The sequence below is a fragment of the Mugil cephalus genome, chromosome 7 (genome assembly GCF_022458985.1).
Source record: "Mugil cephalus isolate CIBA_MC_2020 chromosome 7, CIBA_Mcephalus_1.1, whole genome shotgun sequence".
NCBI classification, from domain to species: domain Eukaryota; kingdom Metazoa; phylum Chordata; class Actinopteri; order Mugiliformes; family Mugilidae; genus Mugil; species Mugil cephalus.
In genome coordinates, this window is record NC_061776.1 from 29,002,406 (window position 1) to 29,027,671 (window position 25,266).

The 25,266-nt window shown below is 37.9% G+C and overlaps 1 long non-coding RNA gene across 3 annotated transcripts in view; it reads right to left on the reverse strand.

Moving 5' to 3' along the window:
* Nucleotides 1-25,266, reverse strand: part of LOC125010850 — a 171,804-nt gene that overhangs the window by 110,047 nt on the left and 36,491 nt on the right. For 2 of the 3 annotated variants that reach the window (XR_007113106.1, XR_007113105.1), the window contains exon 4: nt 85-235. This is a non-coding gene — a long non-coding RNA (uncharacterized LOC125010850). Of the gene's footprint in view, nt 1-84; nt 236-23,955; nt 24,046-25,266 lie in introns of all 3 variants that reach the window. The other variant, XR_007113107.1, reaches the window with a different exon arrangement.

The window sequence follows — 25,266 nt, forward strand, 5'->3', positions numbered from 1 at the left end:
GCATTCTATGTCAGCTAAACGTTAGCAAATGCATCACTAGCCCGATAAGAACACTTAGTTCAAAGTGACTTTCACGAAACTTACCACTAAAACAAAGTATTTTTGCTGGCCGTATTCTCGTCTGCCCACGTCTGCTTCGGCTCGGCACACTCAGCTCCACACAGCTCTCTTCATTGCTCAGGCCTTCGTATCGGACCTTCTGTGCTTGTCTTCGTATCAGGTCTGTGCCGTCCACCTTCGCCAAGTTTGAGTCGGTAAAATAAATTAAAGCAAACGTGGGGAACAACACGATTTTAGGTCAACCTTCGATTCTTTTCATGTTGACAGTGTATAGCAGCGTAATTGGGCAGTTATTTGAAAACCTTGATTCTGATTGGTCAAACTGAATGCACCTCGTCTATGGTTGTCTCAGCGGAAATTGCACCTGCAAATGTGATTGTGTGAATCATAAATAGTGAGCTGAAGAATCCTTCTATACATGCAAATGAAGATAATATATAATATTTGGTCATACACAGGTGCAGCGCCCTCGTATAGGCAATTGTAAGCGCCCACACATTATCATCTACGATGATAATTGAATATCTAGGATGATATCTTAAATATGGTTGGGGGAAAAAACTAAGAGTCCTGAGGAAAAACTACCAACTCGTCGGTATGTTTCACGCCAACCCGGTCTCATGGCGGATCATGAAACTGTGACATTTCGTGCTTTCAGGAGGACTGTCAATATGACACTGTACAAAGAAGGAGTTCAATTTTATTTCATTTCTCAACCATAATTACATCCAAATAGAACTCTGCATAAGTTTTGCATTCACCTTTCACAGTAAGGATTACAGCAGTGTTCTGTGAAATATACTCAAAGCAATTTACTGCAATTTCACATCTGTGATATTACAATGCATTGTTTTAAAAACACAAATGTGTACTGTAACTTTACAGCTTTAATGACAAAGCAATTACCATGATATTACAGTGGTAATATGAAAAGGTTGTCAAAAGGTTGTAATTCCCCAGTAATTGCCTGAGGCAAAGTAGGCCGCCACTCAAATGCATCTTCACGCAATTGGCCAGTTGGTAAATTAAACCAAACCCTGTTGAAAGTATGACAAACACATCCTTTTCAATAAAAGGTCTGAAAGCATTTTGTTCTGCTTTTAAAGGAAATTTACACTCTACTTGATTCAATACATTCACCAACACACATAATCAGAATGATTATCAACGCTCTGAGCACATTACACAAACACATGAAACAGGCCACAAAAGTGGCACGGCGTGGTCCTAGAGATGTGGCCCTTAAAAGTGCCTTTGGGTTGGTGAGGTGATTCAGGGTCAGAGGTCAGGAGATGGTTTGACAGCAACTACAAGAAGAACAGAGGCAAATCTTTAGTGCTCTAGCTGGGTTTGTTTTTTATGCAGAAAGGTTTGATTGAAAACAAATAAACAGATCAGGTTTATTCCTGCATAAACCTGATCTGTTTATTTCCTGTATAAAGAAGCGGTTAAATGCCAACCTGTTGTCACAGTGGATGTGAAACTGTCACGAAAATTAATCTATTGTTTGGTGCCTGCAGATTTTTCTCAAATTTTCATGCCGCTCGAAACGAATTTCAAACTGATGAATTTCAATTGGAAGTTATTTCGTGAGGACGACTGTCAATGGGACACTGCGCAATGAAGAGGTTTGATTTAATTTCATTTAGACAAGATTTGTAATGGTCTTATTTCGGTTTTTAATGTAACGTCAATTTTGCTGCAGGATTCGGCACTTTGAGATTCGAAAAAAAATTCATGGTTATTTGTTATATCGGTCTCTTATACAGGATCGCTAGAAATGTCCGCCTTTATTGAATGCCGTCAGATATTATTTTGATATCGTTTTTATTTATATTATTATTATTGTATAAGTGTCATTCCTTAGACCAAGACCCCTGACCTCTGACCCCACCCACCCCCACCCACCTACGTCCCCGAGCTCCTCGCCACTGTCGAAAAGCATTGAACTGTATGTACTAGTCGTAAAGCGGCTTTTCTTTCCTTTCTACCGCTGAGATCTCTCTCCAGGTCAGGTATGTTGTATCTCTGTCCCTGCATTGTTTTGTGAGCTAAACTTACTTTGCTTACATTGAAGCTCATCGTTTACGATATTAAAGCAATGATTCAGAATGGTTTTCAATCATTTAAACGCAAGAATATGAAAACTATCTAATTTGTGATTTAAAACAAGCCTGTGTCTGGTAACTTTCGTCCTAGCTACTTATGTCACCCTACCGGGTAACGCGCTGCCTGCACAGATATGCCGGTAACAAAAATGTTTCATTAGGCTGCTTTTAAAACAAAAAAAAAACCTGATCTGTTTATTTGTTTTCAATCAAACCTTTCTGCATAAAAAACAAACCCAGCTAGAGCACGTAAAGATTTGCCTCTGTTTCATCTTGTAGTTTGCTGTCAAAACCATCACTACCTCTGACCCTGAATCACGTCACCAAACCCAAAGGCACTTTTAAGAGTCCACATCTCCTAGACCGAACACGCCGTGCCAACTTTGTGGCCTGTTTTCATGTGTTGTTGTAATGTGCTCAGAGCGTTGATTAATCATTCTGATTATGTGTGTTGGTTTAAATGAAAATATAAGTGAACTAAATGCAGTTCTTTGTCTTTACTGCCAGGCATTTCATTTGCTCTAATTTACCAACAGCTGACAAATACACATGATATTAACACTGTGCATATGGGGTAAAGATGCCAGACTCAGGACATAGTTCATTGCAATCCTTTTAATTACTCATAGTAACTTATCTCTGTTAATAATAGTGTCATTTCTTGTCACTCTACTTAGCGCTGACAAATAGCATCTATATAATCATGGCCTGTTATAACAGTGTGCTGAATGGGAGATGTATAGAATTATTATAACTTTATACATATACTTATAACTTACAGATATAAACGCACTATCGGCAAGTCAAAATCATTATGGCAATCACTATGCACATTAAGCAAAGACAAAGTAAGTTATGATGCATTAAAAAACTAACTAGTGACTCATGCAGATATTGACATATTTATAAATGCAACATTCAGATTAAAATTATAATCATCTCATAACCATTTGTCATAATGCCATCATGAAGTTAAGATTATAACGACTTGTGAATATGGTATAAGAAGTAAAATGACCATTATAATAGCTTTATAGACACCTTATAAAACATTTATGCAGTGTATACATAGGGCATAATAAATACAACCTTCTAGATAGTGTTACCACAATTCAGTAATACAGCTAATCTGTAAACATTATAAATATAACTTCCATTTCACTGCTTTTTGGATGGTAAATATGGCAACATTCACTGACAATTTGCTACAAAGAAGCACCTCAAAAAAGAACAGAAAGAAAAATAGAACAGATCCATTAATCACGTAAGAATATAAATTATTTAATAAAAACACTGAAAAAAAGCACCCCACCACCTTGGCTAAATGATACAATTTTTCCATCAACAGCAACTAGGCAACCTTTCAGGCTAGCAGGTTGACAGGGGGAATTCAAACAGCAGAGTTTGGGTTTCCCTCAAACCAAGTAGTAGAAAACTGCACTGCAGTGTATCTTATATGTCCACACTACAAGGCAAAGAGAAATGTACATATTTGGATGTTGACTGCTGAAATACCAGCTTTTTAATATGAATAAGAACAAAATACTTACACTTCCTCCACACATTGTGCATTGCGCCAATTAACGATACAAAGACCCTTTCTGGAATTATAATCAGTTCCTGAAAGGAGCTCAAGTAGGTCCAGTTTGTACAAAGCAGATACACTTTAAGAGCTCCACTCCTCTAAGCATGTTCCACACAAATATGGTGGATTGAGACCGCAAGGCAAAAACCCCTTGGAACATAATCCAAATAAACAACATCATGAATACTTAGCAGTTCATTCAGTTCAATTCAATTTTATTTTTTTTTTTTTTTTTTTTTATTTAAATTTATTTTTTTTTTATATAATTGCCTATAACAATGCAATTGTCTCAAGATGCTTTCCAAAAAAAAAATTAAAAAAACAGACTCCATGGCAAGCCTGAGGGCTACGGATGGCCAAAGAAAAACGTGGCATTTTTTTTAAGAGTATAAGAGGATTCATGGCAGGTTTGGTGAATTTATCATCCAGGTAGAGTGGACAGCGGCAAGCTGTGAAGACTGGGCAATGTAGTTTATGGAGCTCCATGGGTCTGATACACAGCTCGACATCAGGCCCATGAAGACTGTGCTGGTTAATGAAACCACGACATGCAGGTGAGCTTAGCTCAGATATTCAGCACTCCAGACAAAAGACCCTTAACAATGCTGTTCTAGTCTTACAGAGAGTTTTTTTTTTCTTTTTTAATATATATTAAATATAATACAGTAATAAACTATCTTCCCAGCGCTATGTGAGCTTCTTCAATTTATTGGAATGCCAAATTCCTACCATATTTCGAACTGCCTGCTTTCAACGTACACATATCCAGAATGATCTAAATCAGTTTGACTGAAACGTGGCTAGCAGGATGATGAATATGTCGTTTAAAATGAGTCCATGCACACCCCCGTCATAGCAACTATGAGTTTTCTACGTGATTTAGTGCTTAGAACAATTAAAGTCATCATAGTAGATGACTTATAACATCCATGACTGAAGTTTAGCAAGTGACAGTCTTTTACTCTTCATATATGTCATGTATTAGATCAATTGGCTTTTTCTCAGAATATAAATGATCAAGTCACTTTTCAATCACACCTCAGATCTTTTCTAACTTACGCATAGAAACAGAAGGTCTGACAAGTATCTTCCCATAACTCTCCTTAGTCTGATAATTTCCTTGTAACATTTGAATTCACAATATGGAACACAACTGAAATTAGGAAAGACAATATCCTCAGTGCCTTATGTTCATAGAGGTGGATGCCAGCACCCACAATCTAGTCCACACCAAAAAGATTATTTTTGTTGATAGTACGACAGCATCACTCAGTACAACTTTAAAATGTGAATGCTCCTTTGAAAAAGGTGATAAATCGAGGAGGTAGCTCCCATGTTAAAATTCACAATCATGTAGTTTCAAAGCAGGGAGTTCGAAAGATGGGAAGAATTTGCATTCCACTAGTTCTCACATAGCCTGGAAAGATAGTTTAATAACTATAAAAAAAAAATCTCTTATACAGATTTAGAGCATCATTTATTCTTCTAATAGAAGAAAACAAGCACAACCCCAGATTTACAATTCACCAACCTGCCCATGAATCCTCTTATACCTCTCAACGCTGCAACAGTTTTTCCTTGCACCGTTTGCCGTTCAGGCTTGCTATGGATTTTTTTTATTTTTTTTTGAAAAGCAACTTGAAACAATTTGTATTATTAAGCACTAAATAATAAAAATTGAATTGAACTGAATTGAATTGTTAAGTAATTTCATGATGTTGTTTATTTGGATTATGTTCCAAGGTGTTTATGACTTGCATTAACCACCATATTAGTGTGAACATGCCAGAGCATAGACTCTAATGTGTCCTGCTTGAACACACTGACCTTCTGAGCTCCTTTCAGAACTGAATATAATTTTTCCACCTCCCGACTTCCAAAAGGTCTTTGTAACCGGTTAATGAGCACTGCACAAGCGTGGAGGAAGATAAGTATATTTGTTCTTCATCATATTAAAAACTGTATTTCACAGGACAACATCCCAAAAATGACAATCCTCTTTACCCTTTGTATGTGGACATATCAAGATACACTGCAGTGCAGTTTTTTCTTACTCTTCGTTTAGGAAACCCAACCTCTGGCTGTCTTGAATTCCCTTCCCAACCTGCTAGTCTTGAAATGTTGGCCTGTTTCTTTGATTGAAATTTGTATGCTTTAGCCCCAAATGAGGGTGCTCTTTTTTTCCAGTGTTTTGCTTAATCTAATAATTATATTTTTATGTATTAAATGGATCTGTCTATTTTTCTTTCTTCCCTCAGACCTCTGCTTTTTTGTCTTTGTAGCAAAAGACAGTGAATTTACATTTTTTTTTTTTGTGTCTATTCCACAAGGCACAGGAAAGGGAAGTGAAGGAACTCCCAGTGACAGCAGCAAGGATAGATCCAAGAAGGCTTTTGCAATTGGATGAAGCGGTGATGGAATCACTGCATGCAAACCTCAGTCCTTTGCCATCAATGTAGCTTGCCAAATTTAGGCCCTACCTCAGCAAAGCTGCCCTTGTCCTACTTCCGGACCCTCTAGGGGCTGTCCAAAAATTAAAAAAAACCGTTCCTCAGTGTGATGTATGCAAGACCTCATGCAACTAAGTGTGAGGTATTGTAACAATTTTTGATTCACATGTGCATTGTCAATGTTAACAAGAGCAATATTAAAAATACAAATTAAAGTTGAAGCATAACAATGTATGTAGCCTTTTTGCGATATCAAGCACTCATAGATCAAATGAAGTGGTAGGAAACCAGTAAGGACCTGGACAAAGGTTGGTGAAGAGGCGTAGCAAGTTATTAGCTACCGATCTTTTGTGCCCTGATGCAAAATATGTCAAAAGCAGCTGATTAATCCATTTGCCATATTTTGCTCCCTTTGCTTAGACTACTTTTGATATACACATACATTTGTTTTCCAACGGCTAACGTGTGATCTGCCTTGCATGCACTGGGGTGGATACCATAATAAAAGCACTTCCACGACATACATCTGTAGTGAATGGTTTTGTGTGCTATTTGGTGACATTTCTTTCCTCTTGCCAAGGGGGGGGGGGGGGGGGTTACATAATCTCGAGGGCTTAAATCTTAGTTATTGTATAACACTGTTTAAGTTTAGCGATAAGACTCCTGACGAGAACAGCAAGGTTACCTGATCTAAAAAATGAGCTAACATTGCCCCGGGGGGGGGGGGCTAAATCAAGAGTCTATTTATACCTTTCAATCATGTGTTCTGTCCAATACGAAGGGCTCTGCTCTCATTCAGTTCGAGACAACCTCCTCGTTTGTGCACCCCATAGAGAACATGCCGTTCGGACTCACTCTCCTTGCTGCGACACAAGACAACAAGGTAAGTCCAAGAACCTCAGTGGGGTACAGGAAAAGCGTTATTTACTGGCCGTGTTCCTCAACTGCAGAAGACAACAATTTGTTCAAAGACTGTTGATGAGAAAGGAGGGCCACATGACCTCTGTGTTGCTGCAAAAAACACTGTGACAAACTCAGGACCTGTGGCTATAATTACTGTAAACCTGGACCCTTGGCACCTGTAATCTCGTCACAGCACCCCACGCCGAAGATAGGGTGACAGCTAAAGAGCTCTGCTGGCCACCATAGACATTGTGGCCTACTATCCGATGTACTCCTATGTTCCTCTCCTTGCAATAACTCTCTACTTAATATCAACATCTCTCATCTTCTCTGCTGCACGATTTGTCCTGTACCATCCAAATCATCCAAATGTTGAATTCATCCAATGTTACCATTAAAAGATGCAACACACTGAACCCCCGCCTCTCTCCTCCCCCTCACAGGAGGTAATGGAGAACCACATACTTCTAATTATGTGAACCTAGTTTGCACCCCCAGGCCTGACATGAATGGATGAACCCATCCCCAATTTCACCCCAACACTGCTGTCCTGACTCTGGACTACTCCCTTTCCACTACTCAGCACATCCAGCATAACTGAAAGCACTCACAACAGCGTGTAAACTCTCAGAACATTTCACCTGCAACAACCTATACAGAACATACACGTAACGCATATGTGTAGCGCGGATTTTTGGTTGCCTCTGGAAAACACTGAAACTTTCTAAAATAAATCGAGAGTTGTTCATCAATACAGCAACGCACAACACTTGTTTTTGGACCTTTTAACCGCTATCCTGTTCCCTCTGCGGTTGCCATATGCAAATGTGGCTGCTCATACCAAAAACGCTGACCCCGTATCCTAAGGAAATGCAAGAGCAGATTACCACTAAGCAGGCTGCAATCCGTCAACATACTGCGCTCCTTCCTCTTTTCTGAAAATCCCCATTAACTAAGTTCCGCAAAACACTCTGGCCTCTGTCTGGCTGCACTTATTCTAATAAATGTATGGACCAGGTCAAGGCAAGTCAACATGTATTAATAAAGCACATTTAAATATGAACAGCAGTCGACCACAGTGCTGCATGATGGGAAGGATTAGAAAGTTTAATGGAAGCAATAAAAAACAGATAATGCAGCAGCAGCAATAATAGTTATTGATAAAACAACAATAACAAATAGCCTAATAAAATAAATATAAACACAAACACAGGGCAAACATGGCAGTGTATCTTGAAAAAGATAAAAAGTTAAAAGTCAGAGTGAGAGACAGGGCAGCGATAAAATCAGGCTGAATGATACGCTAGGTAGAAGAGAAGGGTTTGTAAAGGAAGAATTAAAAGAATCCAGGGACTGGAGACAGAATGTGGAGGGACGGCTAATCCAGAGCCTTGGGGCGGCCGCTCCTAGGGCTCTGGTCAACCCGAAGACCGCATTAGAATGAAGCAGTGCAACAGGTCAGTGATTTTCCTGAAAATTACCTCAAGCCAACACTGTGTCTTACCACCAGCAGTGGAGTGCAGTGGAGTGTGAAAATGGAACACTGAAACAAAAATTGTCAAATCCTGTGAAGAAAGTGTCTTCAATGGACCACAGCACTACCACCTGTGCTTATGTATATGAGATGAGGAAAAGACCAGAACTAAATTGAGAGTCTATTTGAAGTTTCTCTTTCCAGCCCCACCAGAAATGGGACATGGACACCAGGAAACGTTTCCCTTCCACAAAACTCTTTCTGAAATTCATCGGACTTTCCAGATTACGCCATCAACCCGCATTGGCAGAGTGGCAGAACGAGCAATGTGGATCCATGGCCAACCTCTGCACCAACAAACAACCCACAGAAACAAACACAACTAGAAAAAAGCCAAAACACACTAAAAAAAAAAACCCCAAAACGGTCAATACCTAAACTATGGGTCCCAGACTCCTGTTGACCAGAACCAAAAAAGAAAGCGACGACAATGCACGTATCCCCCCCCCCCCCCCCAACACAACCGAGTCCGGCACATATTTTTTTCATGTGTCAGAAGTATGAAGTATATGTATTAAACTGTGTCTCAGGGTAACATGAAGATGTAATTTCTAATACTTGGCATATTTTGTGATCTTTAAATGATCAACGGGGGGAAAATGTGATGGAAATTACATTTATATTTTACATCACTCATATAAGCTGTCTAACTTTACTAATTAGTAACCTTTTAGCACACACAAGTTTCAAAACAGTGAAAATGTGTTCAGCAAAGTCCACCCGAAAGTTCATAATAAGTGCAACATTACATCTATAATTTCTATATGTGCAGACTGAAGACCTTGCCTTTGCTTGCACTTCTCTTGACCATACTCACCTCATTTCTAAGAAGAAGTAAGAATCAAGAAATGGAAAGCACACTTTCACCAGATCCATGTGGAAAAAATGTGAGTGTGGATTATAAATTTTGTTGTCACCTCATATTCGGGGTGTCATGCTCTCGTACCGTGAGGGGATAGTTCAATAAGGGGAATAATTTAATAACAGAAAAGGTGAAGACAGATGTCCAACATTCATTCAACCATATTGACATGTGAGTTGAATGTACAGATTTTTGAGAACATCGATCACAGACTTTTTTGATAGTCTTTGTTTAAACTGTGTCTTATTTTAAACTACTTTCATCTCATTATTAATTCCACATTAAGGAGTCATTTCTTAAAGTTAATTTAAAAACTTAAATTTGAATTTTAAGTTACTGAATCATAAATTAGTGCTATTACAGCAGAACTTGTATTAAGTTAAGATTTTCCGTCCTAATTTTGAGTACTAATTTAGTCTTTCAGACCAAGAACTTTGTGCTTATTTTAAGAAATCTGTCCAGCAAACAAACCTTCATTGCCAGATTTTCCTTTGCTTCTATTTTAATCTATTTTAGCTTTCTATTGACTATTATCTCAGACCCAGTCGCTATGTGCTATGTCTGACAGAAGTAAGGTTGGCCTAGTTTTTAATGGTAAAAATCCACCTTGTCAGCCCTTGTAATCTTGAAACTAAAACACAACCCACCAACAAACAATAAAACATACACTGAAACAGCTACAGATATGGCACAAAATGTTTTCAGAAACCACTCTCCCTGCGTTATCACATAGTCCAGTCAAAACTCTAACTTGCCCTGCCACTAGTTATTGATATATGAGAATTACTGTATGTGTGTGTCTACGGACCATGAGAATATTTGCAAACAAACCCCACAAAAGTGATCACTGAACTGAATCATTACTAACAATCTCAACAACCCTCAGTTGTTGAAAGTTTCCACAACACCTTGACACCAACGACATCCCAGGAGGGGTACAGTTCAATTCAATTCAAAAGTGAATAATCTAATAAATATAAAAATAAAAATGTGAAGACAGAGTCCAATAACATTCAACTTTGAGCAAGATCAAGTGAGTCCGAATTTATGAATTTTTTAAGAACATCGATCCACCCATGAATCTAAAAGGCTTGAAGGAAGCTTTTTTGATAGACTTTGTTAGTAAACATGAAAGCCTGTCATATAGAAATTCCCAAAATAATTACTTTCTCTCTCATATAAACAGAATTATGCTGCTGCAGCTCAAAACAATACATAATATACATAACACACTGCATAGTTTATGTCATCATTTCTAAAGCAAAGCACTCGTTTTTTGAAGAACCAGAAACCAGAGTATCAAAATGTTTTACAATAAATTAATGATGAAATATCAGGTGGAATAACAAAGTGTTAGCCTTATTTTAAGAGTAAGAACCATTTGTCAAACAATGAAATATATTATTTCATGCAGCCATCCTGAACCTGAGATAACCTGCATGCTTCATAACAAGTTAAGAAGCCCAGTCTATACCACAAACACCAAACAACTTAATTACAAAATAAGCATGGCAGGATGACCACGCCATGGCCCACAAATATAAAACAAAACAAACAATTGCCAAAATGAAATGCCCTTGACTCAACTACAGCATCCTGAATCACAATGTACAATAACAACAAAAGCCTATGTCACGACAGTTGCGGAGACAATACATTAAACAGGGAGCCATTTAGTCTATAGAAGAGACTGTTTAGCCCAAGCACATCTCCCCAATAATATTGTAGTAGGAAATAAATTTACATCCCAGAGAAAAACTATAACATTGGAGTGAAATCTACAAGATTAATAGATTTATATGTTCAGTTTGCTTGTTCCGTTTGGATCCTATTGTATTATGCCATGTAATGTCCTATCCATAGCAAATGAGTATTTACGCAGCTGCCACTCAAACCATACAACCATGACTAATTTAACATAGACTATATTTAAAATACATTGTCAATATACATTGCTACACCAGTCCCAACTCAGCGAAAATCACTGCATTTAAACAGCAATAGCAAGTAAAAGTCTTCTCTTGTATATATTTATAACCATTTAGAAGAAATCCATTTCACAGACACTGCATTTATTCTTGTCATCATTTCTCAAGGAAAGCCCTTCATTTCCTCAAATATGACATTTGCTGTACTTCTGAAGTTGGTCACAATGCACACTCAATAAAAAATTGTTGTTCCAGACCGATGGCTTACATTTACAACATTCACATATGTCATCATGCTCACCTACAGACTTTAAAACATGTTGAAAATTTTGTGTTAAGTTTAGCAAGGGATTGCAGAAGCCTCCACAGCTTATGGGTTAGGAACTTATGCCTCCCACTCAGGAGGCTGGAGGTTCCAAGCGCAGCTTGTGCCTTTCTGGAGTTTGAAAGTTCACCTGTTGGTGGTCGTTTCTTTCTGTAGTTTGAGTTTTTCTCTCCCACCTTCAAAGACAGGCTTGTTGGTTTGGTTAATATCATCAACATGTCTTGAATAGAACAAACACAATGATATTTGTTATGCTCTTTAAAAGAAACTATTTTAACTACTTTCATTTCATTATTAATTCCCACATTAAGGTGTAATTTCATAAGTTAAGATAAAACTTAAATTATAATTTTAATAAATAATTCTTAATTATGCTTTTTATAGAAGAACTTGGATTAATTTAAGATATTCTGTCTATTTTGAGTCTAATTTTAGTCTATCAGAGCCAAGAACTTTGTGCTAATCTTGGATAATGTCTTGTCAGCATAAAAACTTTTTCAGATTATTTTTGCTTTCTATTAGGGCTGTTTTTGCCATAAGACAGATTCGTGTTCTGCCTCACGCAACACTCAACCACCTCATCTTAGTGCTACAGTGACGTACAACAAACCCTGGAAGGTCTCAGTGTTTAGTGTAGCTGCCTAAGACCACCAGTGCTATGTTGCTATGCCTGAGCACGAAGTAGTGGTGCCCTAAAAAACACAACACAAACTAAACAAAAAAACATGTCACTGAAACATCTCCAGATATTGCAGAAATGTTTCAGAAACCACATCTCCCTGCCTCTGATCACATAGGTCAGAGCCAAAACTCTAACTTCCTTAGTTATATATAATTCACAATACTTTTAAACAATTGAAACTGCTGATTAATGACAAACAAACATCACAAAACTTAGAAATAACGGATTGTATTCAACCCCGAAGTTATAATAACATTGAAGACTATGTAAAATTACTTACTTAAGGGCTAAAAGCCCTAAAGTGCCACTCACTTCACCAAATGTCCTTTGTAAGCCACACCACCTTGCATGTGGACAGGTTCCCGTTCATCCCAACAGGCCTCAGCAACACTCTGCGAAAAGGCCTGTTAGTAACATTCTGACCTAAAACAACTCCAAATGGCACTAATCAAAACACCACAAACACTGGAGTGACAAAAACTTTCTGATTTTGTCTGAGAAATGGATTATAAATTTTGTCAAAGCCCTTTGAAGCCAAATCTAAAATCTATTATCCGTTCTTTTGGGAGTAAAGTCTGAGTCGTAAGCACAACACACTTATGATTCTGATGCGTCTTTTGTTTACAGATATTGATTAATTCCTGCCACGGATTAAAAAACGGCCTGCAATGTATTATTCTGGAATCTCCTGTTTATTAACCCATTGTATCGTCTTTTTTTAAAAACATTTCTGCCTTTAGAGCATCACAGTGGAGAACATCTGATGTATATAAATAGATAAACCAGGGATTCGAACCAGGGGAGCCTGTCAGCAAGGACTACCGTCTCAAGCACATGGGACAACAGCCTCTACACCACCGAGCTAAATAACAAGCCCAAGATTGTATATGAAGACTAAAACACCACCACAGAAGCAACCTGTAATACATACGACAGAAACACAAAATGTTTCAGAAAACATTTCTCCTGCTCTATCACATAGGTTAGAGTCAAAACTCTAACTTAACTTAAATAGTTATTCCATATATTCACATTAACTTTAGGGTCATCGAATTGTGGATAAATAGCCAATCATGCAGCTATAAACAATAACAGAAAGGTTGGCGGGTTGATTTCGTCCTATACCCTAGTCTGTCTGTTAGTGTCCTTGGCACACTTAACCCACCCATAACTCCCTGGTGTATGACTGCAGGTGAGTAAATGTTGGGTGGTGGTCAGAGATTGGCTCACATAGGCAGCCATGTTTCTGTCACCTTCCTAGGGCAGCTGAGACTATTGAGGCGGTAGTTTACCACTCAACATGGTGTGAACTGAGTGAGTGAATGACTCATGCATACAATTGTAACCTTTGGAGCATATTAAAAATAAATAAGAAAAAGCAGTGCATATTATTATCATTAGGCCTGTCGATAAACTGAAAATTTACCAATAGGGAAATTTACGACAAAAACTGAAATTCAATTATTTTTTGACCCAAGTATTTTTTTTGTCTTTTGGCTGTGTGTGTAGGTAGCTGTGTTCAATTTCTCTTAAAAACACTGCTACACGTAGTACAGCCGTATAGTAGTCATGTGACTGCCACCACCATCCAGCCTGTAACAAAAGTTTAAGAGACGGTGAACAAAACAGAGGAGTGTTTAAACGTCCGAAGCGCCAGCATGCAGTGCCGAGGCAGCGGAGGTAGACTCTAGTTGAGGAAGAATGAAAATCAGCACTTTGTTCCAAAGAGAACTGCGTTTTCAATCGTGTGGCAGTATTTTTTGGTTTAAAACAAGAGGATACTGCTCAGAAAAACGTAAAAAATTGCAAAAACACTGTGTTCACAAGCCAGGCAATACATCTAACCTTTCCACCACCATGTAATACAACCTGTTGTTGATTTCGTACACCATATTTTTTTTTTTAAATTTCTTTTTGAATTTCACCGCATTTAAGTCATCCATCTTATCGTTAGTCGAGGTGGAACTGCTCAATAAATCGTGAATTGAATTTCACGCCATATCGTCCAGCATTGGATTATCATTACAATCCAACATATTCCACTGGGAAAGGTCTCAGTGTTGAGTCAAGCAGTCTTAGACCAGTGCCATGTACAACAGAACTAGGTGTGACCTATTTTTTTGCAAAGATTGACCTATTTAAAACCCTTGTATCTGAGACTTAACAAACACAACACAAAGCCGAACCCATATAACATACACGGAAACACCACACTAACAAGGCAGAAAATAAAAAAAAAATCTTCTGTGCCTGGTGAATTTAAGAATCTTGAAGGCAATTAAACATCATTTCCCTGAAGTGACACTTACTCACAATAAGTTGTCCCCCGTGTAGTCAAACCTCTTTGACGTTTGGACAGACAAGATTTGCTGAATCTCTTTGGCCCAACAGTGCCTCAGCAACACAGTGTGAAAAGGCCCCTTTAGAGGACCGTTGACCTGCAACTTATCTAAAACACAATACCTACACATTGGTGGGGCCACAAAAAAATTCTGAAATTCGTTGGAGCATCTCTCAGAAGAATGAGTATCAAATGAACACATGGGCATTTTGCCACATATATATAACTAATCTATATATTGAACATCTAATACATATGGAGATGCTCTCCGGGGTTCGGCATCATATCATTCTGCTAAGCCTCAGAGAAGCTAACTAACATCCTGATACATCCGTCAGCATATAAACAAATAAACATAAATACAACCTCCAGTGCCTCATGATAGAAAGAAGGCTGCTGGTAATGCCCTTGTTTTGGCCCCGGCAACGAGCCTGCTGTCATTCAAGTTGGTATACATAAAAACCATGAAAAAATGATTCCATGGTGGAGCTCTTTTTTTGAGCTGTAGAAAAAATATATATTCAGAGCAGAGGAAGGCCAAGAAGACTGAGTCACATGTAGTATTATTGAGCTCCACAATGTCTGACACACAGCACTAAGCCAGCCCCATGAATGACTGGGCTGGTTAATATACCACGACAAGCAGATGATACTTACTGCAGATTATTCAGCACTCCCAGACAAGAGACCCTTTCAATGCTGTTCTAGTCTTACAGAGAGTTTATTTTTCTTTAAATGTATATAATATATATACAGTTAATAACCTATCTTCCCAGGCCATGTGAGCTTCTTCAGATTATTGGAATCCAATTCCTACCATATATCGATCTTGCTGCTTTCACTAACTCATCAGATTGATCTATTTAGTTTGACTGAAACGTGTCTGCAGGATGATGAATATGTCAGTTTTAAATGAGTCACGCCAGCCATCATAGCTAACTATGAGTATTCTAAACGTGATTTAGTGCTTAGAACAGATAAAGTCATCATAGTAAGAATTGACTATTAACATCCATACTGATGTTAGCAGTGACAGTCTTAGCTCTTCATATATGTCATTAAAGATTCAATTGGCTTTCACAAGAGAGTAAATGGATCAAGTCACTGTTTCAAATCACACCAACCTCAGATCTTGTTCTTAACTTACGGCATAGAAACTGAAGGTCTGACACTATATTCTCATAACTCTCCTTTGTCTGATAATTTCCTTGTTACATTTGAATTCACAATATGGGACTACACTGAAATTAGAAAGACATTTCCTCAGTGCCTTATGTCAGAGATGTGGATGCTAGCAACCACAATCTAACTCCAACATAAAAGGTTTTTTTGTTGATAGTACGACAGCAACACTCAGTACAACTTTAAATTGAATTGCTCCTCTGAAAAAGGTGATAAATCAGAGGAGGGTAGCTCCATGGTATAATTCACAGTCATGTAGTTCAAAGCAGGGAGTTCGAAAGATGGGAAGAATTTGGCATTCCACTAGTTCTCACATAGCCTGGAAAGATAGTTTAATAACTTATGAAAAAAAAAATCTCTGTAAGATTAGAGCACTCTTTCAAGTCATCTGTTCTTTCTAACAAAGGGCTCTGCTCTCATTCAGTGCTTGGACAACCTCCTTGTTTGTGCACCCATAGAGGAACAGTGTCGCTCTGACTCACTCTCCTTGCGTCACTTATCTGCAGAAGAACACAAGGTAAGTCTGTCAAAACCTCAGTGGGTACAGGAAAAGATTATTATTCTGGGCTGTGTTCTCACTGCTGAAGACAAAATCCTGTCAACCAAACGCATAGAAATCATCCCAGATTACTCCAACCTGGAATCGCCACCCAAACGAAACACAGTTCAATCCCCAAGCATGTATGGGCATGTAACAAAAACGAAAACCGCGTATGTCCACTTCAGTGCTTCTGTTAATTTCACCCACTTCAACCAAACCACACAAACAAGGTGTCCCCTGAAAGCAGAGACTCTGCTGATTACAAAGATATGTGTCTCATCACTGTGCGAAAACTCGGTGAGCTAGCCCCCGAAGAGTAGAGAAAAAAAAAATCCCCACACGAAACTGTAAGTTTTATCTTTGCTGTTTGTGGTCAAAAGTTGTATTAAATTTATATTGAAAATGAGGTGTGACTCTTGGTTCGATTTACTATCTTTGGCTTAACTTCATTCATCGACATAATAAAGAGTAGGTACAGCATGTGTAATCTGACGAGAGAAATGAAGCGTCACCGCATTTTATCAATCATAACTCTGAATTAGCAGCCAAGTAAAACAGACGAGTATTTTACCTGGCTCAGTGAAATCAAGTGCTTGGTTGTGGCACAACCAATCATGTGAAATATGAATTCATGAATGAAAAACAAGGCAAAGGATGAGAATTAAATTAATGATACATACATATATATATATATATGTATATATATATATACACATATATATATATTAAAAAATTTAAAAAACGGGCTAAAAAAATGGGCTACATTTACTAACATTTCTAGACTAATATGGATGTGCTGAGCTCCTTTTCCTGATGAGTACACTCATTGTAATATCAGCTTTAAAATTGGATTTTTTCGTGTGTTCTGGTTAAAACATTAACCAACTAATTGTTGTTTCGTGATAATTTTCATTTTAGGTCATATATGCAGTGCAAGTTCTGTGCATTTGTGGGGTCCAACCAAGATGTTCTTTTGATACACCACCGGCTACGGCACGGTCACATTTTTCCTGTGAATTATGTGAATTCAGAGACGTATGTAATGAAAGAAAGTTTTTGGTCCATCTCGGAAATCAAAAGATTGTGCATTGTCCCTTTCAAAGATGTAACTTTGAAAACAAACAATTTAAAAAGTTTCAGTAGTCACAACAGTAGAAACCACAAAAATCATACACTCTGAATTTTCTGAAAGTGAACCTCATGTCTTAGACCAAAAGTTTGATGACCTTGATGCACATCTCCTCATATTAAGTTGGAAGATAAGAAAATCCTAAACATATATCTAAAATAAGACATAATGAACCTCATTATTCTATTACGTGGAAGTTTTGGAAATGATTGTGTCAAAACATTCTGCCGTCTGGAGAAACTGGAAAAAAAGTGGGCACCCAAAAAAATCACCTGAGATTCAAACTCCGCTTTCAAAGATGAGGAAGTAAACACGGCAAGCCTCAACACAAAAAGCTATAAAACGCGGAAAACATCCTCAACAAAGCAAAAAGTCTCTTATCATAGAATGGATTAGAACAACAGCCAACAAAATAGACAAAATCAACATGCAAATAAAAAAAGAAACGGACGGTTTCAAAGAACATTGCACGCTGGACCACAACATGGAAGAGGAAATAAAACGCACACTTAAAATACATATACAAACAGGAATTTTCCATTACCAAACAACGTCACATCAAGAAATTAAACAAACTAATAGAAAGAAAAAGCAGAGACAAACAAACTACAAAACCAATGAAAAATGGGTACGGAACCTGTCCAAACACACCCTCACCGAAACAGAAAAAAAGGGTGCTAGCAAGAGGGCTACATTTCACCATTACACCCTCCAAAATACCACACGAACAATACATCCTAGCAACAGAATTAGCATGCCATAAATGTCAAGATCAGGGACAAAATGCAGAACTCCGAAATGCAATATCAGGAATTTTAAAATCAGCCAAACTTCCACCAAGCAACATCACACAGGAAGAACAAAACGCAATTAAATCGTTAAAAGGAGACAAAACCATTACCATCCTGCAGGCCGATAAATGAAGAACAACAGTCATCATGGACACAAAAACATATGAAAAACAGATGGAATTCATGTTAGGGGACAGGAACACCTACGAAATACTGAAAAAGAACCCCACGGAAGAAAAGAAAAGGACCCTGAAATCATTACTAAAACCTTTACTACAAAGTAACAAAATAACACGGGACGCATATGAACACCTGATACCCACAGCCAACATCACCCCCCAGATATACGGAACAACAAAATTCACAAAAAAGACACCCCTCTCCGCCCAATAGTTGACAGTATCGGATCAGTAACATACAACCTCCCCAAAGCACTGATTGAAATCATCAAACCCCTCCTCAGTACAACAGAAGTTGTTTTGAGTTTTTGCAATGTTGCAAAAAAAACCCAACAAAACAAAAAACAACTGGCACAAGAACTCAACAGCATAAGAGTAGAAAAAGATGAAATATTCATATCACATGACATGTTATCGCTAGTCACAAAACCCCCAGTTGACGTCACATTACACATCGTACAGGAACGACTCAAGGAACACCGAAACCCTCAAAAAACACACAAACCTGACAGTTGAAGATATTTCCACACTCTTACATTTTGTTGCTAAATCCACTTATTTTCAGTTTAAAGGAATCATATACAGATAGACAGAACGTTTCGCAATGGGAGATCCACTATCAGCAACAATGAGCAGTTTTTTCATGGAGGACCTGGAATCAAAAACCATCTACACAGCATCCACACACTGTAAACCCACACTGTGGAAAAGATACGTGGACGATATCTTGGAAAAAATAAATATAAATAAAATAAGTCGGACACACACAATGTCCACACTATGGACAACACTGGAAGCATAAAATTCACGCAGGAAGAAGAACACAACCGGACCATGTCGTTCCTCGATCTGAACATCCACCACAAAGAAGACGGCATCAAAAAAATCACTGTTTACAGAAAACCCACTCACACGGACCAGTACCTCCTCTGGACATCAGAACATCCCACAGCACACAATCACTCAGTCGTCAGAACACTCTATCAACAGGCCAACATCATCACGGAAGATAAAGACAGACAGGAAGAGGAAAGACACATAGAACACGCACTCACACTTTGTCAATATAATACAATACAACAAACAAAAAGAGAGAACGAAGAAACACACTCAGAAAACAGAGGACCAATACAAAGACCATGCATCCGGGGATAATGGAAGCAATACAACACATCATGAAAAAACATCACATCAACGCAGCAATAAAACCGCACAAAAAACTCTGTTAACTCATAGTACACCCAAAAGACAAAATAGAACTGGACAAAAAATGCAACATCATCTATGAAATATCGTGCAAAACATAAATATGCCCAAAAACATACATTGGAGAAACTGGAAGATCATTCTACACATGGAGAAATGAACACAAAAAAGAATGCGAAACAGGAGACAGCGGGGAAATCAGGAGCAATCACAGATCACTGCAGGAGAAATTGGAGACCATAGAAATCAGGAAGCGGGCACACAAAATTATCAACCGGGACGAGGGGGCGTACACCCTGGACCCTGCACATGCACACTCACTCTCCGCCCGCTCGCTCGTTCACTTACACCTCATGCACACACACACACACACATTTCACCCTGCACTGGACAAAAGTGGTAACTTTTTCCCACAAATCCTGATACTTATGTGAGTTGATTTTCTATCCCAACCCTAATACACTATACACTTAAGCTGATCAGGTCGGACACGCTCTCTGGAGACACGCCCACTGGAGACTCTCCACAATACACCTAGCGCAAGATAGAAACAGACACACCAGTGCATGCACACACACATCAAGAGGGAGAGACATACGGCCAACCCTCACGGCCGTAATAGCAACTTATGTAATAATACAGCGTTGGTCACTTCTCTGACAAGTAGTTTCTTTTTTTTTGGCGGGGGGTTTCAAACATCTGACATTGGACTACACAGAAGGAGCACATCCCTGCAAGGTCTAACCCTGTTTCTTCGCGAGGATTCAGAGAACTTCTTCAGGACATGCTTGGTGAGTACAATAGGAGGCTCAACATATCTATCCAGACAAGAGGATAGATATAATCGCTTGGACTGTGTGTGCATTAACAAGAAACAAACGCACGGTAGGGTACGGAATAATTGTGTACACCACTGGAAAGTTTATCAGATGACTAAGCAGAATGAATTCCATTTACTACCGTTCATTAGAGTGAAGCTTATTAAATTAAAAAAATGTTTGCCTCTTGTCTGGATCAGGGTCCAGAGGCTAATAACCAAAGGGAAATAAAAGGGTAGAAGCATCACTCTATGTTGCTTTTGTCTACATGCAGACATGCATGGCAAACTTTTTTGTTTTGTTTTTATGGGTGTTTTATTCAGTTGGATAATTCTGCCCAATTTACAATGTTAAATTGTATGCTGACATTGTTTTTTTTTATATTATATAAACTGTTGTGTTGTGAACTGCACAGGTGTTTTCACAGGTTTTGCGTATTTCTGTTTGACACAGCCACTTGAGATATGTCAGCAATGTTGTTGCTGTTGTTACAATTGTAATACACTGCTCAATGACTTGTATATGAAATGGTAAAAATGTTTCGAATGTATTTGATCATAGGTCAATAACACTTGGAAGTTATTATTGTTATGGAGCTACTTGTTCTGCACTTTGCTGTAGTAAGACAGCAATTCTCTGCTGCTACTGTTAAATTGTTAAATGGAACAATTTCCAATTATTTCAATAAAGTATGAAGTAAACTTTAAACTTGTTTTGTATTCTGTGAAATGCAATTTTAAATGTTATTAACCTTAACTTGAAATGTTAACTTAACAACCCTAACTTACTTTTTTGAGTGAGTAAAATTCTTAGTTGGTATAACGCTAACCTTTAAGTTTTACTAATGGAGAAAACTACTTTATCTGAACAAAAGATTATTAGTTGGCCAAACTGTTTGAAAACATAGACTTGGTACAAGTCTAACTTTCAAGTTTGTCTCAAAAGGAAAATGTAAAAACAAAACAATATGAGTTTTTGGTTGGGCTCAAAACTCAAACATTGATTGCAATAAGTTGCCTTGAAATTTTGAGTTTTCTCAACTTTTTCATTTTTACAGTGTCTGTATCTTGACGACTAAAATGCAACACAAACCAAACCCAGGAGACATAGACTCAAACACCCACAGCTATGGCACAAAACTTTCGGAAAGCTCTCTCCCTGCTCTATCACATAGGTCAGAGTCAAAACCCAGTTAGTGATATATTTCTTTCTTCATTGAAATTGTAGATTAATGACAATCGTGTGCCACAAAACTTAAAATAACGGATTGCTTCAACTGGCGAATGTGAGCAGGTTCCTGCTTGGCCCAACAAGCCTCAGCAACACTCTGCGAAAAGGTCTGTTTAGTGACCTTTCCGATCTTACAACACCACACGCTGGTGGGACAAAAACTTTCTGAATTCTCCGGAGCATCTCTCTGACACATAGCAAATTTACACTGTTGGCACGTTGCTTTATATTGCACTTGCATATATATATATATATATATATATACACTAATTAAGCATCACTACCATAGGTGGCTGGCCAGCTAAGACTTATTAAGAGTTATTGTACTGTTTGGTGTTTGTGATTTCTAATTTCTATTGCTTGGTTATTAGAAATGACAAAGATTATTTTGAGGGAACAAGAATTATTATAGTCGCATTGAATGTATTTTTGATAAATTCTTATTTTAATAAGTACATTCTTTAACTACACAAAGCAGTTTCGCTAGTTACTTTTAATTATAAGTTAAGTTGGTTGCTAAGTTGATAGCAAGAATCAATATCATGTCGCAGTTAACGTTAGCATTCTATGTTAGCTAACGTTAGCAAATACATCACTAGCCCGATAAGAACAATTAGCTCAAAGTGACTTTCACGAAACTTACCACTAAAACAAAGTATTTTTGCTGGCCGTATTCTCGTCTGCCCACGTCTGCTTCGGCTCGGCAGACTCAGCTCCACACAGCTCTCTTCAATGCTCAGGCCTTCGTATCGGACCTTCTGTGCTTGTCTTCGTATCAGGTCTGTGCCATCCACCTTCGCCAAGTTTGAGTCGGTAAAATAAAATAAAGCAAACGTGGTGAACAACACGATTTTAAGTCAAACTTCGATTCTTTTCATGTTGACAGTGTATAGCAGCGTAATTGGGCAGTTATTTGAAAACCTTGATTCTGATTGGTCAAACTGAATACACCTCGTCTGTGGTTGCGTCAGCGGAAATTCTCTGCCTACTGCACCTGCAATTGTGATTGTGTGCATCATAAATAGTGAGCTGCTATGCATGCAAATGAAGATAATATATAATATTTGGTCGTACACAGGTGCAGCGCCCTTGTATAGGCAATTGTAAGGGCCCACACATTATCATCTACGATGATAATTGAATATCTAGGATGATATCTTAAATATGGTTGGGGGAAAAAACTAAGAGTCCTGAGGAAAAACTACCAACTCGTCGGTATGTTTCACGCCAACCCGGTCTCATGGCGGATCATGAAACTGTGACATTTCGTGCTTTCAGGAGGACTGTCAACATGACACTGTACAAAGAAGGAGTTCAATTTTATTTCATTTCTCAACCATAATTACATCCAAATAGAACTCTGCATAAGTTTTGCATGACTTTCACAGTAAGGATTACAGCAGTGTTCTGTGAAATATACTCAAAGCAATTTACTGCAATTTCACATCTGTGATATTACAATGCATTGTTTTAAAAACACAAATGTGTACTGTAACTTTACAGCTTTAATGACAAAGCAATTACCATGATATTACAGTGGTAATATGAAAAGGTTGTCAAAAGGTTGTAATTCCCCAGTAATTACATTACTGGGGAATTACAACCTTTTGCTCTACATCATGACAACAAGGCCCTGTACTTTTACAGTATGTACTGTGAAAGTAATGTACAACTTGACAGTAATTTACTTTAAATTTGCAATGTATATTGTGGAAGTCATGCTAAAATTGGCCAGTACTTTACTGTGAAGGTAATGCAGATAAAGCTTCCATTTACTGTGGATTTACAATCATTGTACAAATACAATTCACCTGTGCTTTTTCCCATATCAAACCCTAATAGATTTATAATCCAAACTTCTTTCTCCCACCATACATTTTTAAGCCATTTTTAGCCAGGGTGCCTCAGGTTAGGTTTGCCTGAGGCAAAGTAGGCCGCCACTCAAATGCATCTTCACGCAATTGGCCAGTTGGTAAATTAAACCAAACCCTGTTGAAAGTATGACAAACACATCCTTTTCAATAAAAGGTCTGAGAGCATTTTGTTCTGCTTTTAAAGGAAATTTACACTCTACTTGATTCAATACATTTGCAACACATACGGAATGTTGTGTTTGGAGAACTTGGAATTCGGGAACTTGGAGTACTTGGATCGGGTGCAGAGACCAACTCCATATGAATAGTAACTAGTCCTAGAAGGCACAAAAACTATTTATTAATTAAGACCGAGCAAGATGTAGGGCTATGGGTCGATAGACTACGTGCTTAACTGTAGTCCTTCTCCAGTACTTCCTGGAGGAAGCTTACACATTGGTTAGTACCTCTGACCAATGAACAATATTTATCATCTCATCTTAAATCAATGCTATTGTGTTGTGCTATGCTACAGCCATGTGCCACTGCTGTGGACATTAATACTGCCCTGCTTGATCACTCAAGGCAATGTTACTCTGACCTAGTTTCAATATTTGTATAGCCCTTTGTATCTGAAGCAGATCTCAAAGTGCTCATAACACATAATGTTATATCTTTTCATTTCAGGTGACATGATGAAGCCCTCTGGAAGGCTTACATGTAATGATGGGCCCACACCATTGTTACACGGAGTAGCTGCTTTCTTCAGCAGCTATTACGTCTTCAACCTCGAGTGTCCTGCCACTGGATCGTCGATGCTGGAGTCCATTCAAAGGCATTTTATAAAGATCACATCTGACCTTGTAATTCACATTATAGTACAGGCTTCCAACTCAATGATTGTCTTGAGGTCTAAAATGCTGACATAGGAGGTACCTGAGGCTAGCCTGGTGAGACCATCCTGATCTCGCAAACTCATATTCAATTTCACTCTGCAGTCTGGGTATCTGCACATGTTACTCTGACAATGGTCCAACAAATACCTGCCTGTGCAAAAACAGCTCTTTATGATATCATTTCGAAACGTCTATTGTGAAATGGATTTGCTAACATTAGCTAACATAGAATGCTAACGTTAACTGCGACATGATATTGATTCTTGCTATCAACTTATCAACCAACTTAACTTATAATTAAAAGTAACTAGCAAAACACTGCTTTGTGTAGTTAAAGAATGTACTTATTAAAAGAAGAATTTATTAAAAATACATTCAATGCGACTATATTTGAATAATTCTTTTATTGTTCCCTCAAAATAATCTTTGTCATTTCTAATAACCAAGCAATAGAAATTAGAAATCACAAACACCAGACAGTACAATAACTCTTAATAAGTCTTAGCTGGCCAGCTAAAAAAATCTGTGTATGTGTGTGTATATATATATATATATATATATATATATATATATATATATATATATATATATATATATATATATATATATATATATACATACACACATACACAGATTTTTTTTTTTGAAAAGGGTGCTTCTAAG